Source organism: Streptopelia decaocto, assembly GCF_964273445.1.
Source record: "Streptopelia decaocto genome assembly, chromosome: 5".
Classification (NCBI taxonomy): Eukaryota; Metazoa; Chordata; class Aves; order Columbiformes; family Columbidae; genus Streptopelia; species Streptopelia decaocto.
This window is the reverse complement of record NC_138659.1, coordinates 25,511,592-25,527,880: the sequence shown is the minus strand read 5'-3', so window position 1 is coordinate 25,527,880 and position 16,289 is coordinate 25,511,592. Positions and strand designations below refer to the sequence as shown.

Here is a 16,289-nt window from a genome sequence, read left to right as displayed (position 1 = left end):
AGTGGTTTGGAATATCTGCTGCCTAATTCAGGGGAAATTTGTTGTGGAAGGTATGGGTAGGGCTCTCAATTTTGCTTTTTAATGTACTGCTACAGTCTTTTTTTGCCCTGCTCTTTCACCTTCCTTGCCGTTTTGCTGTTTTGATAAGAGGAAGAAAGACTGAACTACTGTACGTATTTTTCCTTAGTCATTTTCAGTTGTGCAAAATAAGTTGCAGTGGCTGATGTGCAGCAGGAACTCAGGTTACTTCCTTTTTGGCTACTGAATTTAAACTCTTGTTAAACATCTTAAGGAATTTCTACTCCAACTAAATGCATGCAAATATGTGCTTCAGAAGCCATGCTGGACTCCTGATTATGTGCAAAAGTCTATGATGTTGAACTGCAGAATTACATCTGCAGGCTGCTACCCCATGCTTCTAGGATACTTAAAAGACCACTGTTTATGAATAGTTAGCATATTTATTGAAATAAGCTTGTGAAACTGGAAGGTTCTGAATGTTTTTCCTACAATTGTGGCAGTTACAAAACCAAATGTTGTGGTTTTCTTGCTGAACACATTAAGTTTTATTGCCTTGTGAAAGAGTTGGTGCTAGAGGCTAAGGAGTGATTCTGTAATAAAGTTTAATTGACTGCATTTGCAAATCAAGGTAGATGCTTCCAGATAAGGAATGTCATACCTACAGATAAGGAATGTTGTATCTACACTGAGAGTGCCTGTGCTTTGTGCTGCATTTCTCCTCTGTCGAGGCTGCTGAGCAGCGCTGCAGTTTCTGTGCTTATGCCCCACTGGGGCAGGATGGAGGTTGGTTCATTTAGCCGTGTTCTACAAACAAGCAAGCAGCAGACAGCTGGTGCTGTGCAGAAGCTGTGAACCTGAGTGAGGGTCAGGCAGATGAGGAGGAGCCTGAATGTGCTCCTTGTCCCTTCTGCTTGATTCACCAAATTGGTGACTTGGTAAAAGCCTTATCTTTACAGTCAAGGAACAGGAGAAATTAATACAGATTCTTTTTTTAATGCTTTTTGTACATGTCTGAAGTGGTTAATTGGCAAACATACCGATTTTTTTTCCCTTTATGCACCCTTGTCTCTTTTGTTTTGTTGCTCCTGAGGTGCTGGACATCCTGTTGGGATCGTGGGAATGTGTTCAGCCCATTGCAGGTCAGCTTGTGTTTCAGCTCTTCGGCTGAGACAGCTACTGTGGACTTTGACATCACACAACTGGAAGATGGTGGTTGCCATGGGACCATCAAGTGTGATCCAGTTACATAAGGATGGACAAACAGAGCAGCCCCAAATAAATCATATTTAATGCTTCAAAAGACTGTATTTGACATCACAGAGAACTTTATGTTATTGTAGGAAGAAAAATGTGAATGGAAAACAGATCTCTGTAAGAAGATGCTAAATAGCCCAAAATCTGAAATTCTGCTTTTAAACAAAAAAGACACTAATAGCTCTCTGGCTTCAGGACACATATAGAAATTTCAAAGCAAAATACAGTATTTAAGGGGACAATGGATACGTGAGAATTAGCACACACTAGAAGTTAGAAAGTAAGTTAGAGAATTGACTCTGCATATTTCCTACTGCTGAAGTGTGTTAGGAAACAAATAATTCCAGTTACTTAATGGAGATAATAAAATAGCTTATGCAAGAAAAGTAGAAATATTTTTTAATACTGTTCCGTATTTGGGAAGGTGCAGAATGTGATACCATGAATGCCGTTCCAACAGAGAATTAAATCCATCTTAATGAACAGGACTTATTACCTTCTAGGGATAGACATATGTGAATTAGCGGCACTATGACCCAATTGTTGTAAAGAGTTTGCTGAAAGGTCTGCAGACAATTTTTTCTAACTGTTGGTTAAACAGTTGTCTTAAAATGGAGTTTGATGGAGTAGACAAGGAAAGGGTAGGTGACCGATTTAACCACATTCCAGCTATCTTGACATTAATCCTCATCAAAATGTTGGAAAAGCTAATGCAACATTCAATTGATAGAACATTAGACAGACTAATATCTGTTGGCTTCAAGGGAAACGTGTCTTAGCAAACATGGTGATGTGCTGGATACTGAAGCTTTACTTGAGAGGGGACCTGCATGAGATGTAGTAAAATTGTCTTCAGAAGGCACCTGATGCAAGGGCAGGGAGGCAGCCCAGCCGTGTGGTCCTCTGCTGCTCCTGGGCTCCTTCCAGGTGCCACCTGTAGCTCCCTTTCTTGGCAACAGCAGAGGTAGCTGGTCAGGACTTGGAATACCCCTGTGGGACTCCTGTCCTGACATGTTAGTGATATGTGGTATTGCAAAAGTAAACCAATTAAGGACTGACTAACTGATGTTTAGAAGTTAGTCATTGATGGTGAATCATTATCAAATGAGAATGCTTCTAGAAATGTGTTTTAAGGATTGAGGTGAGGCCAGATTCCATTGAACGTTTTCATCAAGTACCTGGAGACAGGGGCAGGATCTGTATTGGTAGAGCTGGCAGGCCATGTCATGCTAGACAGTGCGGTAGGCAAGGACAAGGCAGCTTCTATGGAGAAATCTGGGTATCCTGGGGAGCTGCATCAATCACAACTGCATTTCATGTAGTCTGATACAAGATCACGGGGCCTGCAGGTGTTGTATTTCAACATAGCAACAGAACAGGAGCTTGAGGAGAAGACTGCTTGGGGGTACAGTGAGTAACCAACTGGACACGACAGCTTTCGCGGGGCAGCAAAGCTGGATAAGTTTGAGGGTGTAAGTAGGAGGGGCGGTGGGCAAAAGAAGGTGAATTGTGTGTGGTTCTGGGGTCCCAAGCAGCTGGCTGAAAATTTGAGTGCAAACAAGAGTCAGAGGAGAGATTTGAAGACTGAGTGGTGTTCAGGTACCACAAGGAGAGCCTGAAAAAGCTCGTTCTGTTGCTGGATCTGTTATTTCTTGATAGATAAATGGGGTGATTTGAGAATTGGTGGGAAGCACCTTCTGAGGGGAGAGCACGGTGGAGGCTAAAAGGCCAATAGAAACAGGTGTAACAGAACTGATGGCTGGGAGCTGAAATCAGATAATTAGAAATAAGGCATGCATTTGTAATAGTGAGAAAGCATAAGTGCTGGAACAAATAAATGACAAAGGAAAGTGGTGGCTTCCACCCAAAATGTTCCCAGGGCTGAAAGATTTTCTGGAAGCATTATATTAGGCAAACAAAGGTTTGGCTTACAATGACATATAGTCCTCTGGGCTAAATACAGGAATAATTGAGTATAGTGGTCTGTGGTGTCTCTCTGGCTTCATTAATTCATAAATGGAACTTTATAAACCTGCGAAACATTCTTCATATGCTGAATAAGTAAGCAGCAGCTGGACTTTCTGTCCGAAAGTATGTATTAGATATGTATACACATATACGTACATATGTACACGTGAGGCATATATGTGGATGGTGCCTCTTGGCATGAGATATGTAGTTCCTCTGTTATATATTTTGAGAGCAACAGAAGGAATTGGAGACCACAAGTGGTTGCGAAGTTTCTTAACCTTGCAGTAGAGTTCCCCATGGACTCAAACTGGGAAACATGGGTACATTGCCACTCTTATGCTAGGAAGTAATCCTTCTCTGCAGGGTGGATTAGCTTGTGTGTAGCGCTGTCTGAACTCTTTCCTCTCTCTGGATATATTCCTGCATATAACTAGTTTTGGACTCTGTGCTGCTCTTACGTTGCAGAGTAGTAGCTGAGGTCTTTCTGTTCCTCTTCTTGAAGGCACATCTGAAGAAATGACAAGAATGGAATAAGTGCAATGGAAGGCTCACAAGCAATGAGTTTATAAGCAACGTTTTTTGTGTAGTTTTTTGGTTTTTTTTTTTAATGTGTGTTGTGTTGTTTTTTTCTTTTTATAGTGGACAGTTAACCTCTGGAACTTGCTGCTGCATGATACTGTTATGGGTAAGAATTAACATGATTTTAGGAAGGGTTAGTCACCTCAGGCAATGAAATTGTGTGGTTTCATATAAATCTCTCGTTCTAGGGTTCGAAAACATTTTGCGACAATGGGGTCTAATATAGTGGGCAGATTATCTTATAATCATTTACTAGCAAACTTTTGCTGTAACATCTGTTTCTAGCTACTTTCAACAACAGGAACTGGTGATTCAGAGGTCTGTTTCTAAATTTAATATGAGAAGGAGTGTGGTGCTGGCTGAAGGAACACTGAGGGTGTGTGTACGCAGGGGAGGTTTTGATAAAGGCAGAACGCACCCTGCACTCTACAATGTGCTTCTGATTGCAGGGCATACGTGCTGATACACAAACAGAATATACATGGGTCAGAGTAACAAACTGGTTTTCAGCATTCAGCTTTTCAGGGATCATACTTGTACAGTGTTCCTCCATTGTACTTAATGTAATTGATCTGCAGAGAAAATGCAGTCTTTACTTGAGGATTGATGTCTTCGTAAGTGAAGAGAGGAATGGAGTAGAGCAAGGAGATTTAAGATGTGGAAGGAAGAAGGCCTAGCTGTGTGTTTTTTGGTAAGCAAAGGTCTCCAATGTCCTTTATTAACTACCTCCTGATACTTGTTTTGGAGAAAGTTTCTCTCTGTTCTTAAATTGAGAGTTAAAAATGTTTCAATCTTCATATTTTTTCTTTTTATTTTTTTTTTTCTTTCCCTTTTTTTCCCTCCCAAGGTTACACGCAGGCACACAGGGGCACACCCACAACTTTATTTATTGTGACAATTGCATCTAGTAGATACTAATGGCCAGAAATTGTTGATGAGGAGGTAGAGGTACAGGCTTGATGAGTGTGAGGGCTGTTTCACTGCTGCTTCCCTTTCATGGTCTCCAAGTACTGGGAGTAGCTGCTCAGCTTTGTTGTTGTCTACTTAAGTATGTTCCCAAGATGTTACTTGGACAGCAGAGAGCTCTTCTGTTTCTGTGTCCACACAGAAGCACACATACATGGTCAAAGACAACCAGTCAGCTCCTGGATGTATCTCGTGACCCACATCTTTGCAACGTCCAAGAGCCTTCGTGGAAAAGAATCCTCAAGTGCAGAGAGAGGGAGGGAAGTCTTAAAACAAGAATATCAGAGGAGTAGTAATTCAATGGAAGTTTAAAAACAACTTCAGCAAATGCAAAAGATCAAACATTTTACTGTCTCTGTAGGTGGGAATGGTTATGTTGGGGTCATGCCATTCATGGTCCAGAAATGGGACCAGTGAGTGGGCTTCCTTTGAAGCTCTGTGCAAGGGTAAAAGTAACAGCTCTGTCCTACCTCCCTCTGCTATCCGTCTAGCTTCATACAGCACTGATCTGGCAGAGCATCAGGTACAGATACTGCAACTTTGAACGGAGGAAAAGTTATGTTAGTCAGGTGCTGTGAATTAGCTCTTAAGAGCTGCATCGAGAAGTACAGTTTGTAAGTATGATATTTTGTGGCTTTTGTATGAATGCCATGTTTTTCCCTGCATGCAGTCATTCCAACACAAGTTGAAGTCTTTGTAGAAAAAGCTAAATGTTTCAGAATCTTGAGTCTGAAATACAGATGATATACTGAGGCAAAAGAGTCCCATGTTTGTTTGGTTGGTTGGTTTGTTTTGGTTTTTTTTATGAGATGGATTTTATTTGTTAAATTAGTTTTCAGTAGTTCTTCAGCACATGCCATTGTGTTGCTTCTGTGTTGTCTTACAGTGTCACTGGTCTGATCTGGACTGTGATGACCGAATAAATTGCATCGTTTGCTAACTGTAGAAAGACGGCTTGATCTGTAAGACACGTTTGTGTACATGTGCATTTTGTAATTGTAAATCATAAATTAAAGATGTTCCATTAATGCCAAATATGAGCTGTATTCACAGCTCTTGGTGTCCTTGTCTGCCTGCAGGAGTTCCAAGAGTCAAAGGGGATCATAGAGGAAACTGAAGCTGCTTTTGTACTTTGGGGATTGGGGAAAGTAATGGAATAAGTTATGTAGTCTAAGACATCTTGAAAATTGAGACTTTTAAGTGGTCTTCGGACTTCTACCAAGGACCATGCTGCTGGCATTTTGGTTTTGTGCGTTAGAGGAAAGAAAACACGAGAAATCACTTGGGTTTCATCTTTAGATAAATAACTGCACTTTGCTGCTATGTTTTGGCCATATTGGGTTTTGGCATGGCTGTGGTAATTTATAGTTTTATATCCTGTGGGTTTTCAGTGGCTTAAATTACTAAGAAGAAATAGTTTGTCCTGTTGTGATTGGAGAGATGGTGTTATAGTTGGCAGGGGGACCTTGTCTAGGAGGTGGAGGATCTGACCTGTGGTCTGTTGTGGCTTTGACAGTGACAGCTGTCTCCAAGGAGGACTGGAGAAGACTATAGTAGCCGGCTTTGGTGATATAACCTGGTCAGCTGTTGCTTGCTGACCTTTGCCTTGGACTATAGAGGTGTAGAACTCCTAATGAAAAAGCACGAATGCAAGTCTAACTTGGAAAGTTTTAACATTTTGTGTTAATCTGCTTATGCTTTTGCTCATTGTTAATAAACTTTCATTTTAAGCCTGTGTTATAGTGAGGGGGTAGAAGGATCTGTGTTCAGATGTCTGTTCAAATTGCTGCTATTCACAAACAGCAGCTCAGAAGCAAGAAATCATTTTATGTAACTGGATAATTTCAAGTGTGCCATCATCACACAATTTATTTTATTTTTTTTTCTAACTGGAGGCAGTAAAGATTCCCTAATAAATGAGTCATAATGGCACTATTGCTCTTATTTATGTAACTTGAGATGCTCTTATTTATATAACTTGAGATATTGCATTCTGAGTCTGTTGGCCTTTACCTCCATCAGTGCTTTAGTTTTTTTTTATGGTGGTTTTGTTTCTGTTTTAAAGCCGATTCATGATTACTCATCTTGTTTGGGTTTGTTTTCTTTACATATACAGCCAGTTGTATCTTCTCCTTTTAGGGGTGGAAGTAAAGCTTCACTAAAACTCACTTCCCTTGACAAAGCAAGTATCAGTGAATATGGCCAGCTTCAGCATTTAAGTCTATGCAGAGCAGTAAGTAGCATTATCCCCAGAGTAAGTGTATGTGGAAACCTCAGCTACACTCCCTGAGGAAGAGCTCCGATAACTGGAGAGAAATAATTTTGTTTGTGAATTGTACACCCACGTGGAAACAACAAAAGTTCCTGCTAACTTATATCTTTCCATTGTATCTTTGTTAAATCACATTTCAGGATAGAGGCACGTTAAGGAATAATTCCAACACACTGCTAATACTTGCAGACTTTTTAGGATGTCTTTACTTTGTGACTTTTCCTGTGGTTGAAGCGTTGCTAATGTAAAAGATAAAAGGAGATTTATTCCCGTTTCTAGCCCACGGCATAGACCTAAAAGTTCTTCCATTTATAACTGGTCAGGCTTGAAACTTTGCCTCCCTCAAACACTCTGCTGTGTTGTACAATATGAAATCTGATGCAATTCAACTGAATTTTTCGGCGGTAGTCTTTTTGAGACAGGGTTACACAATGCATAATGCAGTAAGGCTTTGATATAGAGTAGGAAATTGAACCTTTTATGCAATATAAATATAAAGTGCTAGCAGAGTCTAGCTCTTTGTCCAAAAATCACTTTGTTGTTTGAATACGAAGGAACTCTAAGACCCAAGAGCTGAGTGCTACACAAGGAGCATATAGAGCATACAATGCAACTATTGTGAAAGGTAGTGGCATCTGATGCATGGCATGATGAGACAGAGACAGGATGGCCATAATGAGTCAGGAGCAGGATTGCCATTGTGGTCTGTCTCACAAAGGCTGTTTTAACCCAACAGTAGCTCTGCCACTCGTAACAGAGCAAGCAGCACAATAAGCCTTTAGCCCCATTTTGGGACAAGGCTGCAACTTCCCATCAAGTCTAAAGAACACTGTCTGCTGTTGTATTGGCTCTTCCTCTTCTCAGCTTCAAACCCAAAAATAACAGCCATATCGTGCCTGCTTGCGTGTGGTGAGCAAGGATCCAACTTTGATATTTCTGCAAACGCCTTGTGATCCAGGGCTGCTTCACTGTCAACATGGAGGTGGCTGTGTCCATGTGCCAGAACTTGAAGGTGACAGTAGTAGCACATCACCTGCCTTCTTCAGGTCGACATTTTGGGTCCGTCCCGCAAGGTCCACTGATGCTGTAAGTGGATATCCCAGGCTTTGTGACGGAGATGGAGAACGGTCCTTCACTTTGGCTTCCTAAAGCAAGTCTATTTTTGGGAAACTGAAACCAGTGAAGGCTTAAAGGAATAATTTAATTAAATTTTGTTAATCCAAAGGCACTCAGTGGTTTTGTATGTAAGAGAAAGGGTTTTTATTCTTAGCCTTTGAGAAACTTGAAATGGAGATTAGAATTGCGGTTTAGCTTAAAAGGGAACAAAAACTATCAGAGTTCTGGACCTTGATAACACTTATCTTAAATGTACTTGAGGCATAACTTGGCATACAAAATTCCTGGTCAAAGACAGGCTGTTACAAAGCTTTGCAATAAATGAAATGGATGGTTTCATTCATGTTTTGGTCCAGCTGTGACAAATCCTAAACTCTTAACTGATGGTTTATGGGAATGTAGTCATATGTATATTATTGCTGTACACCCACAGGCAGAGGCAGTAGTCCAAGTGTGCAGATGAGATAACAGGAACATATAAATAAAGCAGTTGGCCGGTTGTCCTAATGTTCTTGCCTAGATCCTTGTTAAAATAGTGCCAGTCAAACTTATGAATAGATCTGGCGTATCGAAGATTACTCGTATTCAGCTGTGACAGGATATGGGTCACCGTGTGGGCAATTTGTGGCCATTTTGTGTTTTTGTTTTGTGTTGAGTCAACAACTTGAAATGTAAACTGAGAGCTGGAGTAATCACAGAATCACACAGAATCACAGAATCGACTGGGTTGGAAAAGACCTCAGAGATCATCGAGTCCAACCCCTGCTGTCCCCTGATAGCTGCAGGTTGCTCAGGGCTTTGCTGTTCCAGACAGGGGGGTCTGCAGGCCCATGGGCTGTTCCACCTGATTCCTCGGGAGAGTGAACATGTCTCTGCATGCCTGGGGAAAGGAACACTGGTTGTCCAGCCTCCCACCACCACCACTGCACTGGACTTAGTGTTTTCTGGTGCCGTTACAAGATAAAAGCAACATTTGCTCCGTTGTTCTACTTGGTGTATGTAAATAGGTGATGCCGTGTCCATCACACATGCTTATAGAAATACTGCTGAAAATGGCATTTAAAGAACAATTTGCCTTAGGCCTTGTCTCCGCCTTGTTCTACACAGGACACGAGGGCAGCAAGGAGGGCTGGATTGCACCTCTTTCTAAAGGCTTTGTGTTCTGCTTGATGGAAGGTGCAATGAGAACCAGGACTGTGAGATCAGTGGTGAGGTACTTGCACAAGCTCAGACTTTCTATTTCCCCTGTTTATTTTTTTAAGTCTTGGCATGCTGGGCTAGAAGAAGATTTAGAGGGAAGGGAGCCCTCTCCCTGGTCAGTATGATGCTAGTGCTGCGTTCTGAACTTGCTGTTTTCCCACCTTTGCCCAGACCCTCCTGGGGACCTGCCCGGGGCCTGCCAGAGGATGTGAAAATCACCTGCTTTGGCTCTCTGTGGAAACAATGGCAACAACAAAACCTGTTTTCCTCCACTTAGAGGGCAGCTCTCCTTTTACTTCCATAGCAGCCAGGGAGCGGCTATTGTGCCGCTTTAAGCGATGAGTAACTTGCCGAAACAAGTTCAAATGGTGAGTGTTGCCTGCAGAATAAGAAAAGCTGCCTCTGGACCGACCTCCCCATCTGGGCAGATGGCACGTTGGCTGTAAAAGTCAGACAGTGACATGGTACATGACTGCATGTCTGCGACGTGGCTGCCAAAAACGTTATTGTGAGTGCGTGGGGAAGGCTGTAGTAATTATGGCAAGGTGGTAAGTGCTGGAGTGGGGGTGACATCTGCCCATAGATGAGATTGAATAAAACATCCTTCTATATTTTTGTTTGAGTTGAAGTGAAGCACATACTTAGAAAGCTTCATTGTTTGTTTTAAAACAGATTTGACTGGAAAGAAAAGCCTAATTGTCTGTTTTACTGGAAAGGTAGGTTTCAAGAGCTGTTATGTTTAGTGCATTATTTTTGAGATAGAATCATCCTGAAACCAGTGGGAAAGAGTACAGCTAACTATATAGGAATGCCTTAACTGTAAACTGATTTATCTGGCCATAATGTTAAGCTTTTTCAAAGATAGTAGTGCATTAAAGCGTTAAGTTTGATTATACTTTTAATCATGCTGCTATCCTACTTTTTCTGTCGTTTCTGGAAGCCTGATGGTTTTTGTTTTCTTGCTTTGAATTTTACAGCCACAAACATGCTTGTCATTGCCTAACAAATAATCACTTTTAAATTGCAAGCCTTCAGGGGCAAGGGTTGTCTGCCTGCTCGCTGCTGGAGAGCCCTCAGTGCAGAGGTTACAATTCCAGCTGGAGCGTTTGGGTCAAATAATAATATAAATTTAGCAATAGTAAATATTTAAATTGGAGGCAGTATGGATCTCTTGGTGCTGGTGGATGGCAGCAAGCAGTACAATTGAACCTTACTGAGCCTTTTTGCAGAGCTGAAAGCTCGCTTGGTTAGAGCAGGAATGCTGCAGTCTCAGGGAACACAGCAAGGCTTTTGGAACATTCTTTCTGTTCTTAAGGCAGCGTTTTGAATGGGGTGTTGAGAAAATAAAGCATAAAAAGGAAGGAGGTGATCTGAACTCATCAGCAAAATTTCAAAACAACAGCCTCTGAAATACATGTTGTAGCGTAATTCCTTTTTGTGCTTAAGGACTGAGATTGAAGTACACACCCTGAACCAAACAATTATGGGACTAGATGGGCTAAGTAAATAGCTTACCTCTTACAGAAAGCAGCTTAAGTGTGGAAGAGGAAAAAGAACTACAGTAAACTTAATACAGTAAACTTAAATCTCTTTGAGGATAAATGCTTCAGCTGCAGGCATTTTTCCTGGCATGAAACCGCTGGAGATTCAGCTATTGGAAGCTTGGCAGGAATGTGGTAACATTAATAAGTCATCCTTTATCTGCCGATTGGAGTTCGTATGAGAAGTCATCATTGTTACCCATCTGGCAGGATGTCTGAAGCACAGGGGATCTCTTTGCTTGCTGAGGAGCAGGTGGGGTTGGCTCTTGTGGGGCGTCTGTCTCCCCAGCGTGGGGGCTGGAGGGGTATTGGAGGCTGCTTCACAGTTATCTCGAGTAGCTTCTGCGATACAGCTTTGTAGCTGGTTCTCGGCTTGAGTGAGGCAGTCTCCCTTTCTCCCCAGGGAGGAGAAGCTGCATGACATTTCAGTAGGAACGTAGTTTGACTGTTGTCCCATAAAGAGTTGGAGATAGTTGGCACAGTGCGTAAAAGGGAAGGTGGAATTAAAGGGTGCTTTTTCATATCCTGATTCTCTGCTGTACTTGATGCACCTTCCTGCCGCTCTTGCCATGGAAGAGATCTTGGCACAGATAGGGGAGCTCTGATCTGTGAGTAGGAGGCTGGTGTTTACGTGTAGATTCTTGTATCGCTGGGTGCTTTTTGGTGGGTTTGTGTGTGTGTGTCTAATTTGCTTTTGTTGGTTTAAGTTTTTAATTTAAGTATGACCTTTCCTAGATTGCTTTTAGCTAATGGATATAATGGAAGTGTTGCTGCAGGTACTTGAAAATACAGTAGCTCATATGTGCGCAAATCTTACACATGAAATTTCTGTTTAATGTGTAACCCAGTGAGAGTCACTGTGTTTGCTGTTCTGTCTGAAGAGATGAGCCAGCTCAGGTAGGGAACAATGGAGCTTGTTCTGTAGTTAAAGGAACTTTTTGTCTGCTCTTGGCTCTAGATCTCCATGAGGATGCTGTAAATGTTCCAGTGTAAGGTCACTGGCTTGTCCATTAAAAATAAAAAGAAGTATTCACTGAAAATAACTTACTTGAGTTACTCAGTAAACCTGCTTCCATTCTGATGGGAATACAGTTTAGAAATTAAGTAAACCTAGACTTTGGTACCACGAGTTAGGGTGGAGAGGTCATTTTGTCCTTAGGAGGGGCTATTAAACCTACAGCAACGTGAACTTCAGCGACACTTCTTTTGCTTTAGAAAGCACTGCTTTCTACTCTTTAGGTGTGTTTAGGGCGTGTAGCTAAAAGTACTAATATATCCTGTAATAAGATTTGTATCTTTACATTCTGTGGCTTAAAATCACCAAGCCAGCGGCTCTGTGCCAAGTTCAATTTCTTACCGCTTTTGAAGCTGCCCCAGTTCCAAGTGAATCCAGAACGAGATGAGACAGAGACTGGCGGCGTGTGTGGCTGTGGATCAGAAAGGCGTGTTTTTCTGAGGAATCACACGAGTTGCTGAGTGCCACCTCTACCTGAGATCAAGCTATTTCAAATAACAGGCTTTGTAGCCATGTGGACTCATTTGTGTAAAAGCAAATTTCAATAACATCTCAGAGTCTAAACCATTGTTCTGTTTTCAGATTCCTAAACTGGAAAAGAAATTTACTTTTGTTATTTTTTGTCTTTTTATCTTCCCATGCTTTTAATTACTTTTTTTTTAAAAAAAAGTATCACTGGGGTTTTTTAGTGATAAAAAGCAGCCTCTAGGGAATAGAGTTACCAGATGTGCTTCTATTTTGGTCTAGTTTGCTTTTGTATCTTGATAAATTCCCAAAGTGCTCTGGTCAGTAGAAAGGCCAAATGTTTACTGTGTGCTCTGTACTTTTGATAGCAGCCGTGAAAACACTGCAGAAACATCACTGGCTAACGGACAGGGGAGCAGCAGATTTTGAAATGGCGAAAGGATTAAATGTTTTAACACCTGAGTGTAAACAGCTGTTTAGAGTTTTTTGGATGGTGTTTTAATTCTTATGTCCATGTCAGCACAGGTTAAATCAACTGCAGTAACTTTCAGCTACGTCTATACTTGAGTAGAAGTGCTTAGTGTTAAACTGGGGGTCTTGCACACCAAGTTAGGCTGACTTTTCAGGGTTACCAGTTTGGGTATGTTTTAGGAGTTTTGTGAAACGAGATAACGAAGTGTTTGCTCGCTATTTTTGCTAGTCTGGCTAAGTAAAACAGAAAATGCCGTTGGAAGTGTGGTCACTCAGCCTTGGTGCCACTACTTCGGTGACTGGTAATGTGCTGCCTCGGCTAGAAGGAGGTGTAACAGTGATGGGAGGTTTGAAGTGCATGTGCTGGGGTACACCGGGGCATGGCCTTTGCCTTCATCTGCAAGGGCTTTGTTACTCTGCTGCAGGATTTCTGCTGGGGCAGTTGTGCTTTGCAATATTGATGCTCTTCCTAAGAGAAATTGCCTGTCACATGCCTGTGCATTCACAGACTGTTACTTACAGATATGAAAAGCCTATGTTCAGTGTTTACTGCTGCTGGGGTCTAGCCTCATTAGTCATCACTCTTGGTTTCTTGCCTCCTGCCTTGCTAGATGGTTTGTGTTATAATGGTAAAATCACCTGTGGCTAGCAGACTTGAACTGTAACACACTCAGTTGTAATACCAAACCCTGCCAGCTACAGAGACATGCGAAGAGGGATGCTCAAGGACCACTCGCCTCTTCACTCTTGCTTCCTTTTCCTGTCTCTTCTGTCAAGCCCTTTGTGGTCTCTGATGCCACCAATCTGTGTGAAGTGAGGATGGAGCACAGTGATGCTGAACATTCAGCTCAGGATCTCGCTGAGTTTTTCATGGTCAAAAACCTGCAGGTCATTTTCTAAGAGATACTGAGCACCCTGAAGCCTGGGGATAAATGTGAACAAAACCTGCAGCATGTACTCTTGGGCAAAGCAGCCCTCCCTCTCCCAAGGGCCTGGCTCGGGAGTACTGCAGGAACCAAAGGGACAAGTTGTTTATTTTCTGTGCTCTGTGGACACAGAACTCATATATGGCAAACACAGACCTAATTGTGTTCATAATCTTTGGGTGCTTTGGGGAGCCGATAGAAATACAACATTGGGCTCCTGTCTTGAGTATCGTCCTTACCCAGACCTCTCTGGTCACTTACAGCAAGGCAAGAATAAGGTATGATTCCAGAGTTTATTGTTAGGGAAGTTATGGCCACTAGTATGCTTTTAAAATATCACGATGATTACAAAACCATCTGTGTAGCAGTGGTGTATAGCACTAGACCTTCAAAGAATTGGTAAACAAGGAAGAGTCAGTGTAAAAACTTAAATAACAGGATCCAGAAGTAGGTTAAAGTGTTTATACAATCTGGAAAAGACCAGTTTTGAAGGGCATAAATTTTTAAGATTTAAAAAAAAAAAGATAAAAGTTTGTTATAGATTTAATTTTTGTAAATGGATACTAATTTGACATTGATTATAGAAAGCAAGAATCTTATCTTTGTCTCCAGCTTACTGAAGCCTAATGATTCTGTATGCAGTCTGAGAGAAATTAGATTTTGATACTTTGTTTACTGAATTACTGTCATTCAGGTTAATGTTCTTCATAAAAATGATGATTCCCTGGTTGGGGAATTTATTTACAGTCTGTATCAGAGATTATATATTCCCTTTAAGGGAAAGTCCAAAATTATAGCTGTGCAGTTTGGGCAGTGAAGCAAGGGAGTTGAGATGGGTTACTTGTGGGGTCTTTTGGTTGATGGGGTTTTTTTGTGGTGTTTGTTCCCCCCCCTCCAAATAATGAATGTATGAGTCGTTCTAATTAATACTCCTTAGTCACGTAAGTATGTTATCAAATAACAACATATTTTTCCATCTATATTTATATTATGAGATTTAGTTATAATTAAAAGCTACTGTGGAACTCTTGTTCTTTAGTTGGAATGCTTTTTCTCTGTAGGAAATCTCCTTTAGCTTTGTGTTCGTTGCTTTCTCTTAGTCAGTTATCACCCATTATAGCCACAGAAATCTTGTGTGTACACAATCTCTCAAATACTATCTTCAGGGTGGCATGCAACTAATTTTAAGAAAGGCAAATCATACAGGTAAATATTGCATCCTATAGAAATTTGCTTAGCCTGGAATATCAAGTAGGCCAACCCAGTAACAATTTGCTCAGTCAAGGGGTAGGCAAACAAAAATAAAGCAACTCAGATCTTGCAGATTGATCTAAAACTGGTAGGTTTGGTCACCGTCAGATGTTTAGAGAAGAAATAGTGCGTGGGAATGCTTGTAATTTTAATTTGGTGGAAAATTAATGTAAATACTTTTCCATGCAGGTTCTTATGTTAAATCTGTTTCTGATCTTCCTGAGACATAAGAACTAATCAGGGTGTATTCGATACCATAAGCCACAAGGTAGTCCTTGTGTTCTGGTCTAAGTTCTACAATACCTTCCATTGCTGAAGAAGTAGCAAATCATTTCATGTAGTAGAGGAGCACTATAAAAACAGGTATTTAAAAATGCCTATGTTATATTTTGTTGTGGAATGTTTCCTGGGCTTTTCAAGCCATAGGGGCACTCAGTGCACAAATCCACGTTTAGCTGAATTTGGGGGTTTGATTTGCGAGATGCTTGAGAGGAGAAGCTGTAGTCACAGTTGTACCTAAAACTGGTTTTGTAACCTGAGTCAGGTCAGGTAAAGCAAAGCACAATAAACCCCTATGGAATGAAGCAGCAGAGAGTTAATTCCTCTCTTTCCAACAGGCTGGTGCAGCTGCCCAGGGGCAGCACCTCGGCCACCACACCAGGAGCTGCAAACCACACTAGGAACAGTTGCACTATTCCAAGCTCCAGTAGCAGGGACACTTTGTTAGCAGATCGCAAAGCCTACTGGGGTTTTGCTTAAACCTCCTTCAGTTTGTTTTAAATTTCTCTTAATCTCAGAAACTGCATAACCAATGCAGGTGATGACTGTGTCTGTATACTCAGAATGCATCAATGCGTTCATAGGCTCTTTTCTGGATGTCTTTATGCATTATTTTACAAGGGCTCTGGGGCTCCTACACTTGGTTCTGCAGGGAGGAAAAAAAAAGAAAAAAAGGATGCTACCATATTTTGATCTTTGCAAATTATCTGTGGAACAACCCATAGTCACAGCCTCCTGGCTAAGAGGAATCTCAATCCTTTCTTATCACATTAAGTTCTAATTGCCTGCCTTAATAGGACATTGCAGAAGTAGAAAGACAAAGGAAGTAGAAGTGGTAGAGTGTAAAATATACAGTGGAAATAAATGTAAACCTATGATCTCTTGATCAAAAGCAAGCTAGAAAAGCCTTTTCGTTATGGGAAATCTTTTCTTCTCCTCCTTAATTTCCTGTGGGAAGGGAG

The 16,289-nt window shown here is 41.3% G+C and overlaps 1 protein-coding gene across 3 annotated transcripts in view; it reads left to right on the top strand.

Annotated features, from left to right (window-relative positions):
* Positions 1–16,289, top strand: part of LRRC8D (leucine rich repeat containing 8 VRAC subunit D) — a 53,972-nt gene that overhangs the window by 29,223 nt on the left and 8,460 nt on the right. The window contains exon 1 of one of the 3 annotated variants that reach the window (XM_082053315.1): positions 4,385–4,516. The exons of 1 other annotated variant lie outside the window; for it this stretch is intronic. The gene's annotated coding sequence lies outside the window, so the exon portion shown is untranslated. Of the gene's footprint in view, positions 1–4,384; positions 4,517–5,385; positions 5,406–16,289 lie in introns of those variants that run through there. One more of the 3 variants, XM_082053316.1, reaches the window with a different exon arrangement.